The sequence below is a fragment of the Dasypus novemcinctus genome, chromosome 16 (genome assembly GCF_030445035.2).
Source record: "Dasypus novemcinctus isolate mDasNov1 chromosome 16, mDasNov1.1.hap2, whole genome shotgun sequence".
Classification (NCBI taxonomy): Eukaryota; Metazoa; Chordata; class Mammalia; order Cingulata; family Dasypodidae; genus Dasypus; species Dasypus novemcinctus.
The window spans coordinates 22023079-22038483 of record NC_080688.1 but is presented as its reverse complement, the minus strand read 5'-3'; the positions used below and the strand labels follow the sequence as shown (position 1 = coordinate 22038483).

Genomic DNA, 15405 nt, shown 5'->3' with positions numbered 1-15405 from the left:
AAATTATGAAACTATATTATCCTACCCCCCAAAAAACAATAGCAATGGCATTTATTTCTATGAATGTTCCTTTCCTGGAGATCTTTATATCATCATGCAACTTCAATATATTTTCTACTGTCCTTTCCTTTCAATCTGAAGAACTTCCTTTAGCATTTCTTGTCAGGGTGGGAAAGAGGTGACGAACTGACCCAACTTTTATTTTTAGTGGAAATGTATTAATTCTCCCACAATTTTTGTCCAATTTTAATTTTTGTAAATTTATTTTCTTTTTCTTATTAGAGAAGTTGTGGGTTTAGGGAACAATCATGCATAAAATACAGAGTTCCCATGTATCACCCAATTATTAACACCTTGTATGAATATTGTAGAATTGTTACAACTCATAAAGGAAATTTTACAAACTGTACTATTAACTCTAGGCCATCATCTACATAGGTTTCACAGATTTTGTTGTACAGAGTAACATACATAAAAACTATAATTTCCTCTTTTAACACCATACAAATATAAAATTCAGTGCTGTTCATTACATGCACAATGTTTTAATATCTTCACCACTAACCATGACCAAAATTCACACTCAACCCAAATAGAAATGCTGTACAATCTGATCCTTAACACCCCATTTCCCTACCATTACTCTAACCCATGGTAAACTATATTCTAGATTCTGACTTATGAGGTTTCTTATTCTAATTATTTCATACCAGTGAGATCATTACAATATTTGTCCTTTGTTGGACTTATTTCACTCATCCTGATGTCTTCAATATTCATCCAATCCATGTTAATGCATGTATCATAACACCATTCCCTTTTATATATGAATAATATTCCCATATATACATTTACTTCATTTTATTGATCCATTCATCGGTTGATGGAAACTTAGATTGCTCCATATTTTGGCACTTGAGAATAATGCTGCTATGACTGTTGGTGTGCAAATGTCTCTTCAATCCCTGCTTTCAATTTTTATATATACCCAGCAGTGGGATTGCTGGTCATACAGTAATTCTATACTTATATTTCTGAGAAAAAGTCAAACTCTCTTCTACAGAAGCTGGGTAATTTTATATTCCCACCAATAATGCATGAGTTTTACTATTTCTCCACATTCTTTCCAACATTTCCAATTTTCTGAATTTTCTAAATAGCACCCATTCTAATGAGTGTGAAATGGTATCACACTGTGGTTATTATTTGAATTATCCTGATTGTTAATGATGTTGTGCATATTTTCATGGCCTTTTGGTCATTTGTGCATATTCGTTAGAGAAATGTCTGTTGCAAAATTTTTCCATAGTTCAATTAGGTTATTTTCCTTTTTCTTTTTAAGTTGAAGAATTTTAAAAATATATTCTGGATACTAAACCTTGATTAGTGGTAGTTTGAGATTAGTTTATGAATCCCAAAAAGATAAAGATTATGTTTTTAAACTAATCTATTCCAGTGGACGTGATACCCTTGAATTGCAATAAATTCTGTTGAGGGGCCTTTGACTGGATTACCTGATAAGATCAGTAAAAGGTTTGATTGGACCATGTCAGTGAGGCATGACTCAGGTTTAGTCTCTTCCCTCTTACTGGGTCTGATAGAAACAGAAACACAGACAGAGATGGACACAGATAAAGAAACCATATATTTGATCCTGAATAATGAAAGAAAGGACTCCAATTTCACCCAAAACTGAGCTGCGATGGGAGAATTTTCTGAGAGGCTCAAAGAGCAGAGGCCCAAGGAGAAAGAAGCCATATGCCTGATGGCTTACGGGTGAGCTTAGAAAGAGAGCAGAACCACTGAGACTGAGAGGGGAGGCTTGGTAAAAGACAAGCCAATGCCAGGTTCACCTATATCTGCAGAAAGGTGGACCCCTTGGCCGAGAATGGTAGCCATCTTGCTTCACCATGTGGAACTGACTCTGGGGAGAAAGTACCTCTTATGGTGCCTTGAGTTGCCCTTTTCACAGCCTTGGAACTGTAGTTGTTACCCCAAATAAATCCCTTTAGTATAAGCCAACTCATTTCCGGTACTTTGCATCAGAAGCCCTTTGGTAAACTAAAACAAATGGATATGTCGTTTCCAAATATTTTCTTTCTTGGATAGGTTGTCGTTCTATATTCATGATAAAGTCCTTTGATGCATTAAAGTCTTTACTTTTGATGAGTTCATTTTATCTTTCTTTTTCTCTCATTCCACGAACATTAGGTTTAAAGTCTTAAGAAACCATTGCCTAACAAAATCTTAGCTATTTCCCCAAGCATTTTTTCAGGCAGTCTCATAGTTCTGTCTATTTAAGGCTTTGATAGATTTTGAGTTTATTTTTAAGGAATGAGATCCAGTTTCCCCAACACCATTTGTTTTTTTTTTTGTTGTTGTTGTTGTTGTTGTTTTAAAGATTTATTTATTTATTTAATTCCCCCCCACCCTCCTCCGGTTGTCTGTTCTCTGTGTCTATTTGCTGCGTCTTGTTTCTTTGTCTGCTTCTGTTGTCGTCAGCGGCACAGGAAGTGTGGGCAGCAACATTCCTGGGCAGGCTGCACTTTCTTTCACACTGGGCGGCTCTCCTTACGGGGCGCACTCCTTGCGCGTGGGGCTCCCTTACGCAGGGGACACTCCTGCGTGGCAGGGCACTCCTTGCGCGCATCAGCGCTGCACATGGGCCAGCTCCACATGGGTCAAGGAGGCCCAGGGTTTGAACCGCGTACCTCCCATGTGGTAGACGGACTCCCTAACCGCTGGGCCAAGTCCGTTTCCCACCATTTGTTGGAGAGACTATTCTTTCCCCAAGAGCAGACTTGGACTTCCTGTCAAAAATCAATTGGTCATAAATCTGAGGATTGATTTCTGATCTCTCAATTAAATTCTATTGGTCTATGCCATGCTGTTTTCATTATTCTGCTTTTGCAAGTGTTTCTAATCAGGAAGTATAACTCTTACCAAATTCATTTTTCTTTTTCACGATGGCTTTGACTATTAGGGGTCCCTTGTCTTTTCATATAAATTTGATGACTGGCTTTTCCGTATCTGCTATATGTTTGATGGAATTTTGATTTGGATTGCAGTGACTCTGTAAATCACTTGGGATGGAAATGACATCATAACAATAATCAGTCTTCCAGTCTATATGCATGGAATACCTTCTTTTTATTTAGGTCTTCCTTGATTTTTTTAAGCAATATCTTGTATTTTTCTATATACAAATTGATTAATTTACTCCCTTATATTAAATTCGTTTAGTTGCTATCAAAAATGGAATTTTTTCCTTGATATCTACTTCTGATTGTTCACTGCTTGTATATAGAAATACTACTGCATTTTGGATTTGGATCTTCTATCCTGCCACATTGCAGAATTCATTTATTAGTTCTAGGTATTTTGTCATGGAATTTTCAGGATTTTCTGTATACAGCATCATGTCATCTGAAAATAGGGAAGATTTTACATCTTCCTTTCCAATATGGATACTTTTTTTTTTTTTTAATTTTCTTGCCTAATTCTCCTGGCACAAATTTCTAGTACAGTGTTGAATAGCATTGGTGAAAGTGGGCATCCTAGTGTTGATCCTGACAGTAGAGGGAAAGCTTTCAGTTTATCATCATTAGTAGGATGTTAGCTGTGGTTGTTTCACATATACTCTTTATCACGTTTAGGATGTTTCCTTCTATTCCTAGATTCCTAAGCATTTTTATCTAGAAGGGGTGCTGGGTTATGCCAGATGCCTTTTCTGCATTAATTACTTCCTTCATTCTGTTAATGTGTTGTATTGAAAGAATTAATGTTTTTATGTTGAACCACCCTTAGATACCTGGAACAAATCCTACTTGGTCATGATGTATAATTCTTTTATTGGGCACTGGATTGGTTTGCTAATGTTTTTGTTGAGAAATTGTGCAACTATATTCAGAAGAGATATTGTTCTTTAATTTTTTTTTTTTTTTAACATGCCACGTCTCTCAAGCCTCGGTCAGGGTGATATTGGCTTCTTAGAATGAATTCAAGAGTTTTGTCTCCTCTTCAGTTTTTGAGAACACTTTCAGCAGGACTGGTGTTAATTCTTCTTTAAATGTTTATTAAAATTTTCCTGTGAAGCCAAGTCACCCTAGGCTTTTCTTTGTTGAGAGGTTTTTGATAACTGATTCGATCCTTTAACTAGTTATAGTTTTTTTGAGTTCTCCTGTTCTTTTGCAGTCAGTGTAAGAAGTTTGTGTGTTTCTAGGAATTATTTGTCCATTTCATCTAGGCTCACTTATGTGGGGACAGGGGCATACAGTTAATGATATTATACTTATTGTCCTTTTTTAGTGAAGTCAGTAATAACGGCACTCTTCATTTCTAGTTTTAGTCAATATGTCTTCTTTTTTCTTCATCAGGCTAGCTGAAATTACCTCTACGTATCTTCTGAAAGAAACAATTTATGATTGTGTTTATTTTCTAGTTTTGTTTTTTCTAGAAACAATTTATGATTGTGTTTATTTTCTAGTTTGTTTTTGTGTATTTAATGTATCTCTTTGCTAACCTTTGTTTTCCTTCAATCTGTTCACAATGGGTTTAATTTTCTCTTCTTTATCTAGTTCTTCCAATGTTCAAGTATCTTATTATAAATCTTTTTTTTCTAATATAAACATATAGAGTTATAAATTTCCTTCCAAACATTGCCCTTGTTGCATCACACAAATTGTAAAGTGTTGTTTTCAAATTCATTCACATGCAGATATTTTCCAATTTCCCTTGTGATTCTCTCTAACTGTCATGCATTGGTTGTTCAAGAGTACAATGTTTTGTTTTCACATATTTTGAATTTTCTATTGCTCCTTATTTTATTGCTTTCTAGCATCATTTCACTATGGTTGTAGATAAATTGTATGACTTAGATATTTTTCTAATTAATTGAGATTTGTTTTGGGACCTAACAAAAGGTCAATTCTGTAGAATGATTTATGTACATTTCAGAAAAATGTGTATTCTGTTGTGGGGTAAATTGCTCTACACATCTCTTAGGTCTAGTTTGTTTATAGTATAGTATTTAAATACAGTCTTTCCTGATTGATCTGTCAAGATATTCTATCCATTACTGAAAGTGGTATATTAAGGTATTCTACTATTAATATAGAACCATCAATTTCTTCCTTCCTATCTGTCAGTATTTGCTTCATTTATTTTGGGGCTTAGGTTTTAGGCAGATCCATATTTTTTGCTTTTTGTGTTTTTGTTTGGAGGATATATATTTTTAATTGTTACATCTTCTTGTTGAATTGACACTTTATCAGTATTTACTGGTCCACTTTGTCCCTTTAACAGTTTTTTACTTAAAGTCTGTTTTATCTGATATTAGTCTAGCTATTCTAGCTCTAATTTGGAGAGTACGTTCATGGCATTTTTCCCCCCATCTTTTCACTTTCAAGCTGCACATGTCTTTTAATGAAGGGCAAAATTTTTATAGAGAGCATAATACAATCGGGTCATGCTTTCTCTCCATTGCACCAATTTCTGCTTTTGCCTGGAGATTTTAATCCATTTACATTTTTCAAATGTATTTTTAAAGACACTTTAGATTAGAGAAAATATACATCAAAACATAGGGGATTCCCAAATACCCCACCTCTTCCCACTCTCACATTTTCCCCTATTAATAACATCTTACATGCATGTGGTATGTTTGTTAAAATTGGTGAACAAATATTGAAGTATGGCTACTAACTATGGTCTGTAGCTTACGTTATGGTTTTACTGTTTGCAGCCTGCAATTTTATAGGTTTTGATGAAATGTGTAATGGCCATATCTATCATTGCAAAATCATAAAGAACAATTCCAAGGCCCTAAAAATCTCCTATACGATACTTGAAAAAAATGTGTATTAAGAATATTCCCCCCATAAGCAGTCTACAATCTCAACACCCCTTCCTAGAATTAGCTGAGCTGTAAAACAAGAACAGATGGCATAACATGGCACACTGTAGCTCACTAAATCAATGATATCCGCCCTCAGGACATACCTGAGAGGTCAGCAGAAATGGGATTTATGAAAAGCCTGAACTTAGGAGCCTGCACATGAAGATCTAACTCTTAGATGTGATTAACTACTCAAAGTGGGATAGCAAAATAAGGCTGTGGAAGCAGATTTGGCTCAGCTGATAAGAGTATCCGCCTACCACACGGGAGGTTCAGAGTTCAAACCCAGGGCCTCTTGACCCATGTGGTGAGCTAGCCCACGTGCAGCGCTGATGCGCGCCAGGAGTACCATGCCATGCAGGGGCGTCCCCTGCATAGGGGAGCCCTATGTGCAAGGAGTGCGCCCCACAAGGAGAGCCACCACATGCAAAAAAAGTGCAGCCTGCCCAGGAGAGGCGCAGTACACACAGAGAGCTGATGCAGCAAGATGACACAAGAAAAAGAGACACATTCCCAGTGCCTCTGACAAGAATGTAAGCAGACCTAAAACAACACACAGCAAATGGACATAGAGAGCAGACAATGGGGGGGGGGGCGGCGATTAAGGAAAGAGAAAGAATAAAAAATAAATCTTTAAAAAAATAAAAAGAATAAGGCTGAAGTGCTGGAGGAAAAACAAAATTAAAGAGTGTATCCTGTTCCTCATAACAAGAAATCCTGCATCTTTGCTGATCTGGCAAATTTGCCACATTACCTTCACTTGTTTCCTTTTTCTGTTTTTTCTTTCATTGCATATAAAAATCATCACTCAGATTCTCACAGAGAACTGCTTTGGGGAAGAGAACCCCAGTTCCTTGCTTGTGCACTCAAAATAAATCATCTTCTCACGGAGAGACCTGGTTCTCCTTTGTTGCACTGGATCAAGCAGGCCCTTCAATTGGAAAGAGCCACGCTTATAGCAGCAGTTCGGCCAAGCCAACCAGGATTCACGCTGCTCTGGGACTCACTGATCTGTGTAGTATCAGGTGCAGGGCTTCTCCAGCCCCCTCCATGCCTATCAGTTGCCTGGGATTTCCCTGGAGAACCTGGGCTGGAGATTCTGTGTGAGGTTTCTGCACACTATGTGGGGTGTGCACAGTAACCTTCTGAACCATGGTAAACGTTACAGCTTCCTGCAGAATATCACAAGTAGTAACCTCAGCACAAAGGCAAGTAACTGCATTATCAAGCTCAGTTTCTTTAAGAAATACGCCATGGATCTTTGGCACCCTCCCAAGGTTTGTGTGAGGACGGCAAGTCCTACTCCTTGCCATTCATGAACAAAGAGGTCTAAGGTTTCTGGTGTACTCCTTGTATTTTATTCAGAGATTACTGGTCTGGAGCCCAGATTTTAACCCAAACAAAATGCTCACCTTATAATGTTTCAACTGGGTGTCCTCCCCAGGCTCTTTTGAGTCCTTGTAGGGATCCAGCTCTGGAACCGTGTCTCCTAAAACAGAAAAGACAGAGTCCTGTGAGGCCTCATCTTTCCAGCACTCAACTTCTTGTCTAGCCTTATCTAAAATCATCCAAGAAAGATATGGGACTCTCTTCTATCCCAGAAAAACAGCCTGAAGACTGGGAATAATTGCTGATGATGCTGAGAGGGCTGCCAAAGAGCACCATCTTCTGGCTCACCACGGAACTGCACATTAGGAAATTAAAAGTAAATAAGAAATTTTTTTTTTTTTCTGGCCTTTACAGCTTCCCTCCCCAAAGTCCTAGGAAGAGTATCTACAACACAAAATGTGGTTGAGGGACCACTTTTGAGAAATTAATAGGGACAACCCTAGAAACCAGAACAGGTTGAATTAAGAATCAAGGAACAGCAGTAACACAAGCTTCTGCCACTAAAACTCTACAAAAGAAACAGAATTTGAGCATTTGAGTAAACTCAACATCCTAATCAGATATCTAGGCATCAACAAAAAATTACAAGCTATACTGACTAAACAGAAGACATGGCCCAAGAAAAGGAATAAATCACAGCTCTAGGAGAGACCCAGGATTAACGTCAACAACTCAAAGAGATACATGCAAGCTCCAAAATCAAATTAATAAGTTGAAACACAATATGGCTAAAGAGATGAACAACATCGAGAAGACTTTGAGTGAGCACAAAGAATTTGAGTCCTGAATAGAAAAGTAACAGAGGTCATGGGAAGGAAAGACATGATAGGAGAGACCAAAAACATTACAGGTATACAACAGTAGGACCCAAATTAACACAAGAAAAAATAAGTTATTTTGAAGACAGAAAAGAACAGCAAGATAAAAGAATAGAAAAACTTGAGCAGCACTCAGGATGCTGAATCATAATATGAAACACAACAACATGCATATCATAAGAGTTCCAGAGGAAAAGAAGGGAAAAGGGGCAGAAAGAGTGTATGAAGAAATAATAGAAAACTTCCCAACTCTCATGAAAGAAATGGACTTACGTGTCCAAGAAGTGCAGCATACCCCAATCAGAAGATATGCAAACAGACCTATAACAAGACACATACAAGTCAAAACGTCAAATGTCAAATATAAAGAAAAAATTCTGAAAGTAGCAATAGAAAAAAAAAAAACCATCACACTGAAGGGACATGTGGATTTCCATCAGAAACCATGGAAGAAGAAAGTGGTATGATAATTAAGAGACTGGAAGAGAAAAACAGACAGCTGAGCATTCTGTATTCAGCAAAATAGTCCTTCAAATATGACAGTGAGTTTAAAACATTCACAAACAAACAGGAAAAAAAAAGAGCGTGTTAAAAAGAATCCACCTTTGCAAAAAAATAGTAAAGAAAGCCTTAGAGGGAAACGGACTTGGCCCAGTGGTTAGGGCGCCGTCTACCACATGGGAGGTCTGCGGTTCAAACCCTGGGCCTCCTTGACCCGTGTGGAGCTGGCCCATGTGCAGTGCTGATATGCGCAAGGAGTGCGGTGCCACGCAAGGGTGTCCCCCGCGTAGTAGAGCCCCACGCGCAAGGAGTTCGCCTGTAAGGAGAGCTGCCCAGGCGAAAGAAAGTGCAGCCTGCCCAGGAATGGCGCCGCCCACACTTCCTGTGCCGCTGACGACAACAGAAGCGGACAAAGAAACAAGACGCAGCAAATAGATACAGAAAACTGACAACCAGGGGAGGGGGGAATTAAATAAATAAATAAATCTTTAAAAAAAAAAAAAAGAAAAGAAAGCCTTAGAGCTTGAAAGAGAAAGATTGGAGAGAGAGTCTAGGAGGAGAGTATAAAAGAACGAACAGGAGAAAGGACAACCAAAAGAATAAAAAAACAGAAAAAATGTTATAACATATGAAAACAAAGAATAAAATAGTGTAAGAAAATAATGCGTTTACACTAATATCATTGAAAATGAATGGATTAAACTCCCCTATCAAGAGATACAGGAATGACAAAATTGGTAAAAAAAAAAAAAAAAAAACAATGAGCCATCCATATGCTGCTTATAAGAAACTCAGAAGGTCATTATACATTAATGGAAGGGACAATCATCAGGAAAAAATAAGAGTCATAAATGTCTTTGCACCTAAATAGGGTGACCCAAAATACATGAGGCAAATTCTGGCAAAAATGAAGGGAGAAATTGACATCTCCACAATCATGGTTGATGACTTCAACACATCACTAACAGCATTAGATAATAACTATCCGTCTACCACACGGGAGGTCCGCGGTTCAAACCCTGGGCCTCCTTGACCTGTGTGGAGCTGGCCCACATGCAGTGTTGATGCACACAAGGATTGCCCTGCCACGCAGGGGTGTCCCAAAGTAGGGAAGCCCCACGCGCAAGGAGTGCACCCCGTAAGGAGAGCCACCCAGCGCAAAAGAAAGTGCAGCCTGCCCAGGAATGGCACCGCACACACGGAGAACTAACACAGTAAGATGTGACAACAAAAAGAAACACAGATTCCCATGCCGCTGACAACAACAGAAGCAGACAAAGAAGAACACGCAGCAAATAGACACAGAGAACAGATAACTGGGGTGGTGGGGGGAAGAGGAGAGAAATAAATAAATAAATCTTTTTATAAAAAAAAGAGAGAGAACAACTAGACAGAAGATCAACAAGGAAACAGAAAACTTGAGTAACATGATAACCAAGTTAGACCTAAGAGACAATACAGAACATTGCACCAAACTCACTGAATTATACATTCTTCTTAAGTCCTCCTGGATCTTTCACCAAAATAGACCAAATAAGATCTTTGCAAGTGTCAATAAATATACAATGGTTAAAATTATACAAAGCCACTTCTCAGATGCTAATGGAAAGAAACTGTAAATCAATAATAGACAAAAAAGAGGTAAATTCACATGTGTGGAGGCTGAACAACACCCTCCTAAGTAATCACTGGGTCAAAGAGGAAAATTTAAGTAAATCAGTAAATATATTGAGATGAATGAAAACAAGAACACAACTTATCAAAAGTAATGGGATGCAACAAAGGCAGTCCTGAGAAGAAAATTTACAGCCCTGAACATCCTATATTAAAAAAGGAGAGAGAGCTAAAATCAAAAGCTACTTGAAGAACTGGAGAAACTAGAAAAAGAACAGCAAGTCACTCCCAAAGGAAGAAGGAAAGAAAGAATTATGATTAGACAAGAAATAAATGAAATAATAACAACAAAAAAAACAATAGAGAAATCAACAACATCAAAAGCTGTACTTTGAAAAGATCTATCAAACACCTAGGTAGAATAACAAAGAAAAAAAAAAACAGAGAAGATGCAAATAAATAAAATCAGAAATGAAAGGGGTGAAATTATGAATGACCCCGCAGAAATAATAGGATCATAAGTAGATATTATAAGAAATTGTATGTCAAAAAACGAGACAACCTAGATGAAATGGACAAATTCCTAGAAATGAACAAACAACGTACACTGATGTTACAAGAAATAAAAAAACTTTCTAAACCAATCACATTTAAAGAGATCAAATCAGTCATCAAAAATTCTCCAACTGGGAAGCACACTTAGCCCAGTGGTTAGAGCATCCATCTACCACATGGGAGGTCCGCGGTTCAAAGCCCGGGCCTCCTTGACCCATGTGGAGCTGGCCCATGTGCAGTGTTGATGCACGCAAGGAGTGCCCTGCCATGCAGGGATGGCCCCCACGTAGGAGAGCCCCACACTCAAGGAGTGTGCCCCATAAGGAGAGATGCACTGAGCGAAAGAAAGTGCAGGCTGCCCATGAGTGGTGTCGCACACACGGAGAGCTGACACAAGACGGCACAACAAAAAGAAACAGAGTCCCATGCCGCTGACAACAATAGAGGCGGACAAAGAACATGCAGCAAACAGACACAGAGAACAGACAACTGGGGTGGGGAAAGGGGAGAGAAATAAATAAATAAATAAATCTTAAAAAAAAAAATTCTCCAACTGAGAAAATCCTGGAGCAGATGCCTTCACATGTGAATCCTAACAAATATTTTGAAAAAAACTGATACCATCCTCTTTAAACTCTTCCAAAATTTTGAAGAGGAGGGAATATTATCCAACACATTTTATGAAACCAACATCACCCTAAGACTACAGACAGATAAGGACATTACAAGAAAAGAAAATTGTGGAACAATTTCTTTAATGAATATAGATGCAAAAATTCTGAACAAAAATATTTGCAAATAGAATTCAACAGCATATCAAAAGTCTTATAATCATGACAAAGAAGGATTTAGTCCTGGTATGCGAGGCTGGTTCAAAGTTAGAAAAAAATTTAATGTAATACATCACATTGAAAAATTGAAGGAATAAACCCACAAGATCATCTCCATCAATGCAGAAAAAGCATTCAGCAAAAATCCACCATCCTTTCTCGATAAATATTCTAAAACATAGAAATAAAAGGAAAATTCCTCAATATGATAAAAGGCATATATGAAAATCCCACAGCCAACATCTTACTCAATGGGCAAAGGTTGAAAACTTCCCCTCTAAGTTCTGGAACAAGACAAGGATGCCCAATGCCACCACTGTTATTCCGCATTATGCTAGAAGTTCCAGTTAGAACAATTAAAAAGAAAAATAAGTAAAAGACAGTCAAATAGAAAAAGAAAAAGTAAAACTCTATTTGCAGATGACATGATCCTATGTTTAGAAAATTCCCAAATGTCTACAACAAAGCTACTTGAGCTAATGAACAAGGTGAGCAAAGTGGCAGATACAACCTCAACATGCAAAATTCAGTAATATTTTTCTACACTAGTACTGAACAATCTGAGGAGGAAATCAGGGGAAAAAATTCCAATTTAAATAACATCAAAAAGACTCAGATACCTAGGAATTAATTCAACCACAGAGGTACGGTAGCTATGTGTAGAAAACTATGACACAATGCTGAAAGAAATTTTAAAAGACCTAAACAAATGGAAAGACATTCCATGTTTATGGAGTAGAAGAATAAATATCCTTAATATGTCAATCCTACCCAAACTAATTTAATGCAATACCAATCAAAATTTCAACAGCCTACTTTGAAGAAATAGAAAAGGCAATTTCCAAATTCATTTGGAAGGGAAAGTGCACCCAAAATGCCAAAAGCCTACTAACAAAGGAAGAGCGACATGGGAGGAATTTCTCTGCCTGAACTTGAAACATATTTCAAAGCTATGGTGGTCAAAACATCATCGTACTTGCATAAACACAGACACATCAATCAGTGGAACAGAATTCAGAGTCCAGAAATAAGCCCTCATTTCTATGGCAAAATGGATTTTCACAAACCTACCAAGTCCATGGTAACAGGACAAAAGAATTTCTTCAAAAAATGGCACTGGGAGACCTGGGTAGCTATAACCAAAAGAATGAAAGAGGACCTTTTTCTCACTCCTTATAAACGAATCAACTCAAAATCGAACAAAGACCTAAATATAAAAGCCAGGAAAATAAAACTAATAGAAGAAAATGAAGGGGAATATCTTGTTGTAGACCTTATAGTAGGTGGTGGTTTCTTGGATCTTATACCCAAAGCATACACAACAAAACAAAATAGAGATAAATGGGACCTCCTCAAAATTAAACACTTCTGTACCTCACAGGACTTTGTCAAAAGGGTGAATAGGAAGCAAACTCAATGGGAGAAAATATTGGAAAATCACATGTCTGATAAGGTTTCATAACCAGGATATAAAAAAGAGATGCTACAACTCAACAATAAAAAGATAAACAATCCAAATAAAACACAGCTAAAGACTTGAATAGACATTTGTCCAAAGAAGAAATACAAATGGCAAAAAAAAAAAAACATGAAAAAATGTTCAACACTAAACACACAAGGGGTGGCAGAGTAGGGAAAAAATATCATCTAACAGGTCACTCACCTCAGCTGCTAGATACTTTCTTTTGGTTCTTGAAAACTAGCAATTTACACTTTTTCAAGGCATCATGGTCACTGTAAAACTCTAAGAAAATTTGAACATAAGGTACCTCAAAACATTTGTGATTTTCTTTTTACAAAACAAATCTAATTGCAAAAATAGTATTAACATTTACAGTCCAATTCTTAGGCCATTCTTCATGATCATCCAATATATTTTGTGGCCGAGTAGTATTAAAACAGAAAATCCTTTTCTTTAGAGACTCCCCTCCAATTTTTGACCTATTGTCTAAAACACAAATCAAGGGAGACCCAGGTAGCACATTCTAGAGTTTCCCATGGCTAGGCAACACCAACAGAAGTCACAAACACAGAACATCAAGAGCAGGAGCTCCTCAAAATCAATAGGTACCCAATTTCAAAGAAAAATTGTGAAATCAGGGGAGTACCAAATCTAAGATCACAGATAATGGGACTCAAACACACCAGGTCTGTATTCATGACCTCAGATCAATTCAAACTTCAGCAGTCTTCTCAGCACGAATAGACTGACAAAACCTATACAGATGACCCCTCACCATGAGCAGATAGATCAAGTTAAAGCAAGCACACATCAGAAGAGAAGAAAGAATTTGACACACATACCTAGCATAGGCGAACACTCAGCTTCAGAATCACCTTCATGGAATGGATAGAGCTCAAGTGGTTGAGTGCCTGCTTTCCAGGGACAAGGTCCTAGGTTCAAGCCCTGGTACCTCCTGAAACAAAGGAAAAAAAGAGTCACCTTAACCCAAAGCACCTAGTGTTCATCCATGGTAGAAATTTGGCCCAGAACCTCCAGCCTCGGCCCTCCAGAAAAATCACTGGGCAGCTGCTAGGCACAGAGCTGAGCATTCTGGGGAAGCCCCATGGCTGATGAGATCCACATCAGAGCTGCTTGAGGAACAGGGCGTATCCCTAGAGCAGCAGGAGTCCTGCTGGCTCACCAAAATCTGTTACCATAAGCATGGTCCAAAGATGGGCAGGCATGATCTGGCACTACAGAAGAGAAACAAGCCTAGGTATGAAGGTGATTTATTATGAGTGCCCAAGCAAGGAACTGGGGTAATGTTCCCAAACGAATTCAAAGTGAGAAGGGAGGCTAAGGTTAAGGAGAAATAGAAGTTAAGGATTAAGTGGTGCGTGCCATGTGGAAAATGACTCTAGAATGTTTTAACAGGGTCTCATGAGAGGAATTTGAGCAAATTTTTTAATCCTGTATGCAAAACTCTTGATTGATGTCCCAGTGCACCACCTTTTGTTCCAGGGAAGTTATAAATACCCAGGCCTATAAGGTCTTCCTAACACCATTCTGTGGTTTTGCTGAGGTGCCATTTTATTTCCGTCATTCCTGGAAGTAGAACTGGAAAGGTCTGGTTATTGTCCTTCCAGTCAATAAGATCCAAGAGTAAACTAATAAGATTAGGTTGAGGGGGTGGATGTAGCTCAGTGGTTGAGCACCTCCTCCCCTTATATGAGGTCCTGGGTTCAATCCCTGCGACCTCCTAAAAAAATTAGGTTAATAGAAAGCCAGTTCAACTAGATCTGGTAAAGGTATTTGAATCTTTCAGGGTGCTAATGAAAAGAAATTTTTAATAAGTCCATTTTCCAGCTATCTAATGTACCCACGGTGTGCCCATGGAAGAATATCTGCCTATAACCTGCAGCCCCAGTCATCCAGGGAAATCCCCAGGCAGTTGATAGGCATAGAAATCAGGGATCCAGGAAAGCCTCATGACATGAGAAATGGATTGGGCTCCTCTTGAAGGTTGAGTCCCAGGGCAGCAAGGCTCCTACTGCCTCACTCAAAACTGTAATTGTGAGTATGGCTCTTTCCAACAGAGGGTCTGCTTAGCCCAGTGCTACAAAGGAGAATTAGGTCTCTCAGTGAAAAGGTGATTTACTGTGAGTGCATAAGCAAACACTGGAGGAATCTTCCCAAAACTAGCTCCATGTGAGAATGTAAATAGGAGTTTCATATGCAGAGAAAGAAATACAAGGAAAAATAAATTGAAGGCTATATAGCAAAGGTTTGCCAAATCAGCAAAGATGCAGGATTTCTTCAAGGGTCTTGTAATGAGGAACATGATACACTCCTTAATTT

The 15405-nt window shown here is 38.2% G+C and overlaps 1 protein-coding gene across 6 annotated transcripts in view; it reads right to left on the bottom strand.

Annotated features, from left to right (window-relative positions):
* The window catches only part of LOC101413553 (zinc finger protein 596-like), a 148350-nt gene that overhangs the window by 103840 nt on the left and 29105 nt on the right, over window positions 1-15405 (bottom strand). For 4 of the 6 annotated variants that reach the window (XM_071208419.1, XM_071208417.1, XM_071208418.1 and 1 more), the window contains exons 2-5: window positions 13908-14020; window positions 13267-13347; window positions 8377-8424; window positions 7309-7385 (exon numbers count right to left, since the gene is read on the bottom strand). The gene's annotated coding sequence lies outside the window, so the exon portion shown is untranslated. The remainder of the gene's footprint in view (window positions 1-7308; window positions 7386-8376; window positions 8425-13266; window positions 13348-13907; window positions 14021-15405) is intronic. The other 2 variants (XR_011645919.1, XR_011645920.1) reach the window with 2 other exon arrangements.